This window comes from Suncus etruscus, chromosome 5 (genome assembly GCF_024139225.1).
Source record: "Suncus etruscus isolate mSunEtr1 chromosome 5, mSunEtr1.pri.cur, whole genome shotgun sequence".
NCBI lineage: Eukaryota > Metazoa > Chordata > Mammalia > Eulipotyphla > Soricidae > Suncus > Suncus etruscus.
This window is the reverse complement of record NC_064852.1, coordinates 141,956,966-141,968,674: the sequence shown is the minus strand read 5'-3', so window position 1 is coordinate 141,968,674 and position 11,709 is coordinate 141,956,966. Positions and strand designations below refer to the sequence as shown.

Sequence of the window (11,709 nt, the reverse complement as noted above, 5' to 3'; positions counted from 1 at the left end):
ATTAAAAACAAAAGAAGATATTAAGACCTATATCTCATGCAACCTTTATAATTTTTCCAAACACAACCTCTGTTATAAGTTGATCACTTACTTTCTGGCTCTATCCACACCTCATTATTTTGTACAAAATGTTTCCCTCCTTAGTGATGTGCAAATCTATATGATTTTTATAGACTTATTAATGAGATTTATTTTTCAATGTAGATTCATCTATCTAATTTATACAGAATTTGTATTGAGACTAAACTAATAAAATATATGCATATCATTTTTAATAGAGAAGATATTTAATGTATTATTAAATATCATTAGTTTAAAATTATTTTTATGTTGTATATATGCCATCTTTATAAGAACTATAAAAAGTAAATATAATCAACACTAGAAAAATATTTAGATAGGCATTACCTATGACATGCTAATGCTAACATTCTGTGGATGATAAAAAGTTGTTCAGAACTTTCCCTTATTTTTCACTGAACAATTCTTTGTTTTTTAAATCTTTCCTTTGTTTTTCATACTCATACATAATAGATTCATTAATCCTTTTATAAAAATAAACATAAATTTGATTATAAAAATAAAAATAAAATGAAAAAATTCTGAATGTAATAGTTGGTATGAAAATAATTTTTATTAAAAATTTTTATTGATATATGCTCATTATTTATCTTTGCCAAAATGCCTATTGCATTGTATACTAATAGAGGAAAATAAGATAGCTTTTACCTATTTCCAAAATATCTCATAAAATTTTGCGAATTCATTTTCATAATGAATTAGCAACACATTTTATAACATGTTTCATAATGTTTCAAATTGATTCATTGATTATAGTTTAGTTTCTTCAAGAGTAAAATTCTGATTTACCAAATTTTATTTGCTGAAATTATTATAGTGAGGCATTTGTAGAAGAGCTCAAATAATATTATGATTGTCTTTTATTTTATTAATATTCCAAAAAATGAAAGGAGTGATAATAATGATTGCACTAATAACCTAAATCTACTCACAGCTAATTATGCCCAATGAGGCATTTTTAGTTATCACATTAAAAATGCTCTGTCATTTAAGAGGTGATTTGCAATTCACTTGAATTGTCACAAATCCTCATAGATGAAGGTATTTATTTCTGTTGGACAAGAAACTCTAGGGTCTACCACACTTCCAAACATTTTTTTATTAGAATTGTCTTTGCAATTTAATGAAATCTATGACTTATTATCTAATTAATCTTTAACTTAGATACAGATTATTTTTTAGACATGATTATATTTCTAGAAATACAGAATATATCTATCTATATGCAGGTAAATGTGTTTAGGTGTATGTTAGCAGAAAATCTAGGCTTTGTTTTTTTTTTTTTTGCTTTGGATCACACATGTCAGTGTTCAGGGGACACTCCAGGCTTTGTGCTCAAAAGTCACTCTTGGCAGGCTTGGGGGACCATATGGGATTCCAAGAATCAAACCTGCGTCTCTCCTGAGTTGGCCACGTGTAAGACAAACACCTTGCCACTGTGCTATAGCTCTGACCTCAATTTCCTTTTTAACACTTCTATATAAAAGTGTTCACATAATAGACATTGTCATCTTTCCCTTCTGCTATAATCTAAACCCAAGTGTTATTATTAATTGAACCACATATTAATAAATACATTCATATAGCTAATTAGTTCATATTTAGATAGATGCTTGGGGGCTCTGTGTTCAGGAGTGATTCCTGGTATTGCTCAGAGAACTATAGACAAAAATCAGAGAATAAGCAGAACCTGGAAACAACTATATATAAGTGATTTTCCATATTTAATTATAAATATTTATTTCTTAAGTACCCAATAAATTTTAGAAGTGATCTTGACTGTTTGAACAATTAGTCATGGTAAACAAAGCAAAGAATGAATGGAGTCTTTCTTGTCATAAAAAAGTAATATAATATGCATGTAAACAAGTTAGTAAGACCGGTAAGTATGATTATGAAAAGTTCTCTGCAGGAAATAAATGGAGATATACCAGACTATTATGCCACGGAGTTACATTAGCTCATAGAATTACAGAATAAAATCTCATCAGCCATGAGAAGAGCCAGGGGAAATTATTTGCATGAAAAGGTAAAAGAAGTCTGAAGATCCTGCAGGTGGGAAATTGCTTGATGATGCAAAGGAATAGAAAGGAGTCATAAATAACATCAGTATAGTAAGATTGAGAGGGAAGAGGTTGTAAAATAAATTAGAGTTTAATGGCATGGCTTAGATAATAGAGCAGGAGCTATTTATTACAAATACTCCCTCTGTGTAAAGATCGAAATGCAATGAGTAAACACTTCAGAAACAGGACCAAGCAGAAATACATCTTAGGAAGAATCCATGCTCTGTCTAAATCAGGCATTTGAAGTTTATAAAAATAAAAACATTTTAAAAATGGCTTTGATTTAAAAGTTGAATATTTCACTCTTCTAAAAGACAAGTTAAAAAAAAAACAAACAACGAAACACAGAAATAACGTCATGCCAAATTCAGCCACAGGGGACTTCATTTAACACTTGCTAATTACTCAAGTCCAAGGTTAATAAGCAACCAATTGCTATAAATTCTAAATATTGTAGAGATAAAACAACTTGTTAATTATTTCACTAGGCTACAGATAAAAAAATATCATTATTACTTTCATTTATATTTTCTATAAGAATAATATATGAAACCTAGTTCTTCCACAAAATTTTATGGATAAATATATATGTTTGTATATATATACATATATATATATCTGTTTGTGTGGTGAATACACTTAAATATTCATAAGTTTATAAAGTAAAAATAATTATTTTTGACAAATAATAACAAAATAATTATATAGAAACAATTATATCCTATTTTAAGACATAATATAGTTCTCAATGCCAGTAGGTTATAAAATGGGACAAATGAACATTTCACAATCCTGATTAAATTCAGCAAATGCCATCTACTATTCTTCAATCATATAGTCCAAATTGATTTATTTGTGTGTTCAGGATCTGTCACTAAAATTCAGTCACCATATTTTATTAATGTATTTATTATTTTATAAGCAAAGTTTATTTGGGGGCTAGTGGGGAGCTTATGAATGTATCCATGTTCCCCAAGATCTAAATATACACAGACAGATACGTTTAGAGATTTTTGTGCTTAATTCTAGTAATTCATATCTTACTTAACTGCTATTTTGTTCCAGTAGTCTTTTCTTTTTTCCATATATAAATACATTATTTTAATTAATTAGCAGCTTGCTTTTCTTCATAGCACTTATAATAATAGTAAATAAATGTATATGTAATTATGTTTTAAACAATATTTAAAACAACATTGTATGCTTTGGGTTTAATGAGCTATAATTCTAGTATTTAATCTTATACTTAGATATTTAAGCAAATAAAATTTTATATAATGACTTTGCCTAATAATTACAGTGAAAACAATTGTAACATAGATGTCCTAAGGGTCATAGACATGACAAAGAAATTTATAAAAATAACAGAAGTTCCAAATAGATCTCTTAATATTTTTAAGAAGGCAGAGTTCATAAACAGATAAGAACCAAAATTGTTGCATAGTAGAGAATGACAAAGTTTGCTAAAGATTTTATGCAAAGCAGAAACAGTCTGATTTGAGTGCAGATTCCACAACTAGTGTGATTTTATGAGGGTTTATATTTTTAAAATATTATCTTTTCTATATACAGAGGTAATACTATGATGCATGTATATGTATGGATAAGAGTACATCATAGCTGAATTTTGACAGAGACAGAATTGACAGACAAATTCATAAAATTTGTTTTCCGCAATGTAACAAAGAAAGTTAATTTTTTTTTTTTTTGGTTTTTGGGCCACACCCAGTGATGCTCAGGGGTTACTCCTGGCTATGCGCTCAGAAGTCGCTCCTGGCTTGGGGGACCATATGGGACGCCAGGGGATCGAACCGCGGTCCGTCCTAGGCTAGCGCAGGTAAGGCAGGCACCTTACCTTTAGCGCCACCGCCCGGCCCCGAAAGTTAATTATTTATGAGGAAGTAGTGCACTGATATATTTTATACTTTTGGTAACATGTTCACAACATTGTCAATTTTTCTGATGTTGATGTACAAAGTTACTGCCTAATATCCACAACCCCCAATACTAATTCTATATCAAGCTATCTTTTATCCAGCATATAATATTTATTCATATTTCTTATTTTTTTATAATAAATGTTATTTGATCTAAGTGTGGCCATCTATGCTTTTATCAGTCTACAAATAACCTTTTGACTTTTTACTCTGAGCCAGTGCTGATTGTAAGAGTTAATGTGTATGTTTTGTAAACAACAGAAATTTGGGGGCCGGGCAGTGGCGCTCGAGGTAAAGTGCCTGCCTTACCTGCGCTAGCCTAGGAGACGGACCGCGGTTTGATCCCCCGGCGTCCCATATGGTCCCCCAAGCCAGGAGCGACTTCTGAGCGCATAGCCAGGAGTAACCCCTGAGCGTCACCGGGTGTGGCCCAAAAACCAAAAAAAAAAACAAAAACAAAAACAAAAAAAAAAAACAGAAATTTGGATTTTGTTTCTTGATTTATTCAGTTACACACCAGATCATATGATTGTGTTCAGGGTTTGCTCATGGTTCTACAATCAGGATTCATTCTAAGCAGGCTGGGTGAGAATATGGTTCACAGAATATAAAAATGTATATGCCACTTGGGGCCTGAGAGATAGCACAGAAGTAGGGCATAAGTCTTGCAAGTGGTTGACCCAGGATTGAGGGTGGTTCAATCCTGGCATCCCTTATGGTCTCCTGGGCCTGCCAGGAGCGATTTCTGAGCACAGAGCCAGGAGTAACCTCTGAGCAATGCCGGTTGTGAACAAAAAATATAAATAAATAAATAAATAAATAAATAAATAAATAATATATATGTCACTAGTACCCCCAAAATCCCTATACTCTATACTCTTGCTCTAGCCACAATGTACCTTTTGACAGGCTAGTTCAGTCCAATGACACCTAGATAAATTATTTCTGTTGAAGATTTTGTTGCCATTTTTTCTATTTCAATTTTGGTCATTTGTACTATTTATTTTATTTTTATTGTTTTATCATTTTTTAATAATTTTATTGTGACCAAAGTGAATTGCAAATCTTTCACATTAATATTTTGGATACATAGTGACATTGAATCAGGGGCATTCCCACCAGAAGTGTTATCCTCCCTCCACCCCTGTTTTCAGCATGCATCCCATATCCTCCATTATTTCTGTGTCTAGCTTGTTGTAGATTGGATATCGATTCTGTTGTCATAGGCTTTGGATTTTGTGTTTAATTTGATCATTTTTTAATTTCTACTTAATGTTCATAAAACTATTTGGTCTTTGTACCATCCATTTTTCCCCTCAGTTTTTGAGGCAGAACAAGATGATTCAAGTTATGTGGTTTTGCTTGAAAAGGAAAAAAAAACAAGCAAGCAAACAAACAAAAAATTGGAAGGAGTCTATCTAGAGGTTATAAATAGAAGATAAGAAAGAAAAAAGGAAGAAAAACATAACGAAAAGAAAAAATACAAAAAATATCCAAACAAAAAACATGAAAAGTACCACAACAATAACAATCAAACACTAAGCATGATCCTGAAATTAAAAGAAAATGGTTGGTTTTTTTTTTTTTTTTTGCATAGGCACAGTAAATATTGGGAGATTAGAAAGAGAATTCCCTTGGCCTAAGAGATACAGTGTTTCTCTGCTCTTGAAGCATACTGTCATTGGAATAACTTCAGGCTCCATACATGCTCTTTTTCACTCCCCTATGTCTTTTTATGTTGCCAGGTAACTTTCTCCTCAGTCTTGGATGATAAAATTAGGCCTCTGATTTTATCTTGGTATTTGCACAGGTCATAGGATGAAGCCTAGGATAAAGTCAGTCTTTATGGTTCTAGAAGTTCTATTCCATCACTTTTGTTTTAACCAGTCTTTTGTAATTGGTGGTCTTGGTGTTTGCACAGATCCTAGGATGAAGCCTAGGATACAGCCTTTCATTATGTTTCCAGAAGTTCTGCTCAGTTATAGTTGTCTTAATCAGATATCTGGAACTAGAGATCTTGGTTGTTGTACAGATCCTAGATCAAAGCCTTGGCTAGGGTCTTTCTTATTGGTGTCAGGATAAGTTCTGCCCAGTCATGGTTGTCACAGTCAGTCTTCTGTAGTTAGCAATCTTAGTGCTTGCACAGTTCAGAGGATGATGTGCTTTCTGATTTTATTTTAGTGTTAGGTGATGAGATAAGACAACCTGCTCTTAGATCAAGTTGTTGCCATTTCCTCATTGTCAGGATGTCATATCAAAACTGGTGCATGTTGGTATCAAAGCAGTATTAAGAATGTCCCATAGGGAATTTGGTTTCAACTGTGTTGGTTCCATATCTGAGATCTATGGTTCAGGATTGGAAGGTCAATGTCTAATCACATGGCATATAAGTTGGGTCCACATGACATATGTTCAGGGTGGGAGACAGCCCTATATTGTAAAATGTATGAGTTCTGATTCCTAGTATATAAAATCTTGTTTCTATTCATAAAATTTCCTCCTTTTTCGTATGCATTTGCAAAAGGAAGTGGTGCTATATTATATATCTGGTGCATTTGGAGGTGAGAATGTCATACTACATCATCTTTGTGCCCTGGTTTTAAACTGAGCTTTTATCCCAGGCAAGACTTTTTCTTGTAGGTTTTTGTACCAAGCAGAACCAAAACAAGTGAAGTTAAGGAAGAGAACATATATATGTATATATGTATGTATACATATACATATATGTAAAATAGAGAAAATAAATAAAAATAAATTTAAAAAATAGTTAAGAAAAAAAGTGATATAGGAGATTATCTTATATTTGGGGATAAACAGGTTAAGAGGTACTAGTATAGAGGTATTAAAGGAAATATAGGCTTCCCCATTGTCTTTTGAGATATTCTGTGGGGGATGTAATCCAGGGCACATTTTCATCACACACCCTGGTCTTGTTGAATTTGAGAAAAAATTTGTAGCAGAAAGGGGTCAGGTAGAGTTCTTAAACTGGGGATCCTTCTGGAACTGAATCCTGTATCAAGCAAGAGACCACATTTGGGGGGGGGGATTGAGAAGGAGGGTCACAGAGCATGAATCAGCAGGAGTGTTGGTTGTAATTTCTTCCAGGGGATGAGATGTGAGGCTGACAGGATGTCCTTTTGCTTGGGTGATGCCTTATTGGGGTAGGAGGTCAGTCTGGATACATAATGAGTTAAGAACTGAGAGTAAAGAGTGTTAAATAAGGAAGAATATTGGATTCGAATTGGAGGGTGAGGGATATTAAAATTTCTGAAGGGGGAAGAGGGATAGTATATATGAACGATTATATACACTTTAGTCATTGATTGATTACAATTCAGGTTTGGCACTCAGAGAGGAGTCCTCTATCTGTACTTATGCCCTCATAAAGACATACATTAGTGATATATTCTTAAGTTGTTGTTAGAGGTCTGACCCCAATAGGATGGGTCTGAGCTCTTATGGAATGGTTGAATTAAGATAAATAATTAGCTTAGGTATAATTTAGAAAAAAGTGGAAGAGAGAACAAAAGATAAGAGAGAGGAGAGAAGAAAATAAGTAAATACAGTATAATTAAATCTACAAAATATTAAATAAGTAAAACAAAAGAGATTGGGCCGGTGAGTCAGAGTTGGGAGGTTTTCCCAATTTCTAGGCACTTCATAAGGATGGTTTGGGCCTTGGTAAATGAGGGTTTCAGGGATATGTAATGGCTGGTTATATAATGTGTCTCAAGTACTAAGCAATGTGGTAGTGAGGCCTACCCATGTAGGTGGCTACCCTGTGTAGTTTGTCCTCTGCATCTTATGTATCAAAGTTCCTTTCCTAAAGAAAAACTAACATTGTGGGTTTTATTTGACAAATTGAATTGCTGCTGCTGATGATGATGAAGAAGATTTATGGTATAATGGATAGTCAAGGCTTTGTGTTGTCTATCTTCCACTTGATTTGAACACTTCTCCCTGCTAAATGCAGACAACTATGGTGCTTGGAGTTTCTACACTATTAGACATTTCTACCCATTTTATTTGTTCTTGTAATATTATATGCATATATGGTATATATTCTATATACCTCAGAGACATGCTATCATTCTGTATTTATCTTTCTTCTTCTGGTTTACTTCATTTAATATAAGATTTTCTAGATCCATCCACGTTGCTGCAAAATACATGATTGTATTGTTTCTAACTGCTACATAGTAATTTATTGTGTATAAAAACCACATCTTTATGATCCACTTATCTGTTGTTGGATATCGAGGATGGTTCCAAATCTTTGCTATTGTACTGAATACTATGATAAATAGTGGAGTGCGCACATACTTTGGGATGAATGTCCTTCCAACTTGGAAATAGATACTCAGGAGAGCAATTGCTGGATCTTATGGCAGCTCAATTCTGAGTTTACTGAGCACTCTCCATACTGTTTTCTATAGGGTTGGACAAGGCAGCACTCCCACCAGAAGTAGATGAGAGTTTCTTTCTTACCACATCTCAGCCAACAGAGATTAGTGCCATTATTTTTGATGCGTGCCATCCTCACTGGGGTAAGTTGGTACCTCATTGTTTTCTTGATTTGGATTTCCCTAATGATGAGTGATGGTGAACATGTTTTCATGTGACTATTGGCCATCCCTCAGTCTTCTTCAGAGTGTCTATTCATTTCTTCTACCCATTTTTCTATAGCGCTATTAAATTTTTTTGAGCTCACCTTTCTGAGTGCTTTGTATATACTAGATTTCAGCCCTATATGCGATATGTTGAGTGCAAACATTTTTCCCATTCCATTAACTGCCTTCTAGTTTTAACTAGGGTTTCTTTCAACATGGAGAAACTTTTTAGTTTGATGTAATCCCATTTATTTAGGTTTGATGCTAAAGTTCTTGCCATTGGCATTCTGTCCTCAAAGACATTTTTGATATATAGTTCTTCAAGTGTTCTGCCTATTTTTTCCTCAGTAAACTTTATAATTTCAGGTCTGATTTTAAGGTCTTTAATCTATTTTGAGTTGAATTTTGTATAAGGTGTGAGGTATGGATCAATCTTTAATTTCTTACAGGTGGTTGGTTATCCAGTTGTTCCAACACTATTTGTTGAAGAGACAGTCTTTGTTTTATTTCACATTCTTGGCTCTTTTGTCATCTATTATTTGACTGTATATTTGGGACTTATCTCTGGATATTCTATTCTAACCCACTGGTCTGAGACTCTGTCTTTGTTCCTGTACCATGCTCCTTTGATCGATATGGCTTTATAGTAAAGCTTCAGGTTATATAAAGAGATGCCACCCAGCTTCTTGTTTTTTAATATGTATTTGGTAACCTGTGTTTTCATAAGAATTTTATAATTGATTGTTTTAAGTCCTTAAAATGATATCTAAATTTGGATAGGAATTGCACTGTATCAATATAGAAGTTTAGGTAAGATAGTCATTTTGACTATGTTGATTCTACCTACCCATGAGCATGAGATGTTCTTCCATTTCTTTACATCCTCTACAAGTTCTTTCTGAAGTATTTTGAACTTTTTATAGGTATAGGTCCTTCACTTTTTTTTGTAAGGTTGATTTCTATGTACAGGATATTTTTGGATACTATTTTAAATGGGATTGTCTCCTTAATCTCTTTCTTTTCTATTTTATTATTTGTGTAGATTAACGGTACTGTATTTTGTGTGTCAACTTTGTAGCTGGTCACTTTGCTGTATTGGTTATTTATTTTTAGAAGTTTTACTATGGACTCTTTAGGGTTTTATGTATATAATCATATCATCAGCAAAAAGAGATAGTTTCAGTTCCTCTTTCCCTATTTGGATTCCTTATATTCCCTTCTCTTGTCTGATTGCTATTGCTAGGACTTCTAAAATTATATTGAAATAAGAGAGGAGAGAGTATACAGCCTTGTCTAGTTCCTGACCTTACCGTAAATACTTTCAGGTTTTTTTTTTTGTTTGTTTGTTTTTTGCCATTAAGGATAATGTTGGCTGTGGGCTTTTTTTTTTTTTCTTGAGAATATAACTGAAGAGCATTTATTGCTCTTTCACTTGAGGACATAATTAAACTGTGTTGTTACCCACCCTGCACCCAAACCTGAAGAATGGTTAGTTAGTGTAGTATCATTACAGCAGAAAGGAATAGTTCAAAGTGTTCAAACTAACAATAGCTGACAAAAAAGTTCTCTATAGTTTGTTGTACACAATTGTATTGCAAGCCCACCTTCAATCACCTAATGCTTCCAGCTCAATCATTCCTCACCTGCTCAGCCTGCAAACAAATAAGCACATAGCTCTTCTCTTTTATCCAGTCTTTGTTGTAAGGTTGATATACCTGTGTATCAGCTCAGTTAATGAGGCAGCTGGAATTTACCACATCATCAATAAAATTAAGCCACAGTTGATATCATATGTGATGGAAGGGCTGGTGGGGTTCATTCTCTGCAGATGTTCTTCGTACATTTTAAAAATACCTTCCATGCATTCTTTCACAGATTCATATTTGGCCTAAGTTCTGCCTTCTGACCTCTAGGTATGTTGTATTGTTGAAATGGTATGAGACATAGCGCCAAACTCTTTTCAAAGCAGCCACCAGCATCAACACCACCGCAGCTGGACCAGTTGTGGGCTTTTTGTAGAAAGTTGTAACTATCTTGAGGAAGATTCTTTCCAGTCCTATTTTTCTGAGTGTTTTCATCATGAATGGGTGTTGGATTTTTGTCAAATACCTTTTCTGCATCACTTGATATAACCATGTGATTTTTTTTGTCTTTCTTGTTGTTGATATGGTATAGGATATTAATTGATTTGCATATGTTGAACCATCCTTGCATCCTTGGGATGAAACCCATTGGTCGTGGTGTTTAATCTTTCCGATGTATTGTTGGATTCGGTTTGCTAAGATTTTGTTGAGGATTTTTGCATCTATGTTCATTAGTCAGATTGGTCTGTAGTTTTCATTCTTGCGCTGTCTTTTCTATCTTTGGGAATAAGTGTAATATTAGCCTCATAGAAGGAGTTAGGGAGGATTCCTGTCTTTTAAATGTTTTTGAAGAGCCTGTGGATCAATGGTAGTAATTTTTCTTGGAATGTTTGATAGAATTCACCTGTAAGACAACATAGACCTGGACTTTTGTTCTTGGCGAATTTCTTAATTATTAATTCAATTTCTTCAGATATGCTTGGCCTTTTTAGGCTTTCTATAACCTCCTTATTCAGTCTGGGAAGATGATATTTTCCAGAAGTCTGTCGATATCTTCTGGATTCTTTTGTTTGAGCAAATAATGCAAGATATTTTCTGTCTGAGAATGTTTTTAGTCCTTCCTCCCATATGAATGAGAGTGTTGCTGGATAGTGGACTCTAGATTGGAAATACCTTCCATTCAGTCATTTAAATATGTCTTCCCACTGTTTTCTTGCTTGTATTGTTTTAAATGGGAGATCTGGTTTTATTCTTATGTTCCTTCCTTTGTACTTGAAGTATTTTTTCTTCCTATTGCTTTAGGGAGCTCATCTTTCTCTTTCTCTTCTTTTATTTTATTTTTTGCATTTGGATTTCTAATATGTCTTGATGTTGATTTATTAGGGTTTATTTTATTAGGGACTATTTTTACCTGTTGGATTTGCACTGGAAC

The 11,709-nt window shown here is 33.5% G+C and overlaps 1 pseudogene; it reads right to left on the bottom strand.

Moving 5' to 3' along the window:
* Positions 1-10,322: 10,322 nt before the first annotated feature.
* LOC126008714 (enhancer of rudimentary homolog) lies at positions 10,323-10,639 on the bottom strand (annotated as a pseudogene).
* Positions 10,640-11,709: the final 1,070 nt, after the last annotated feature.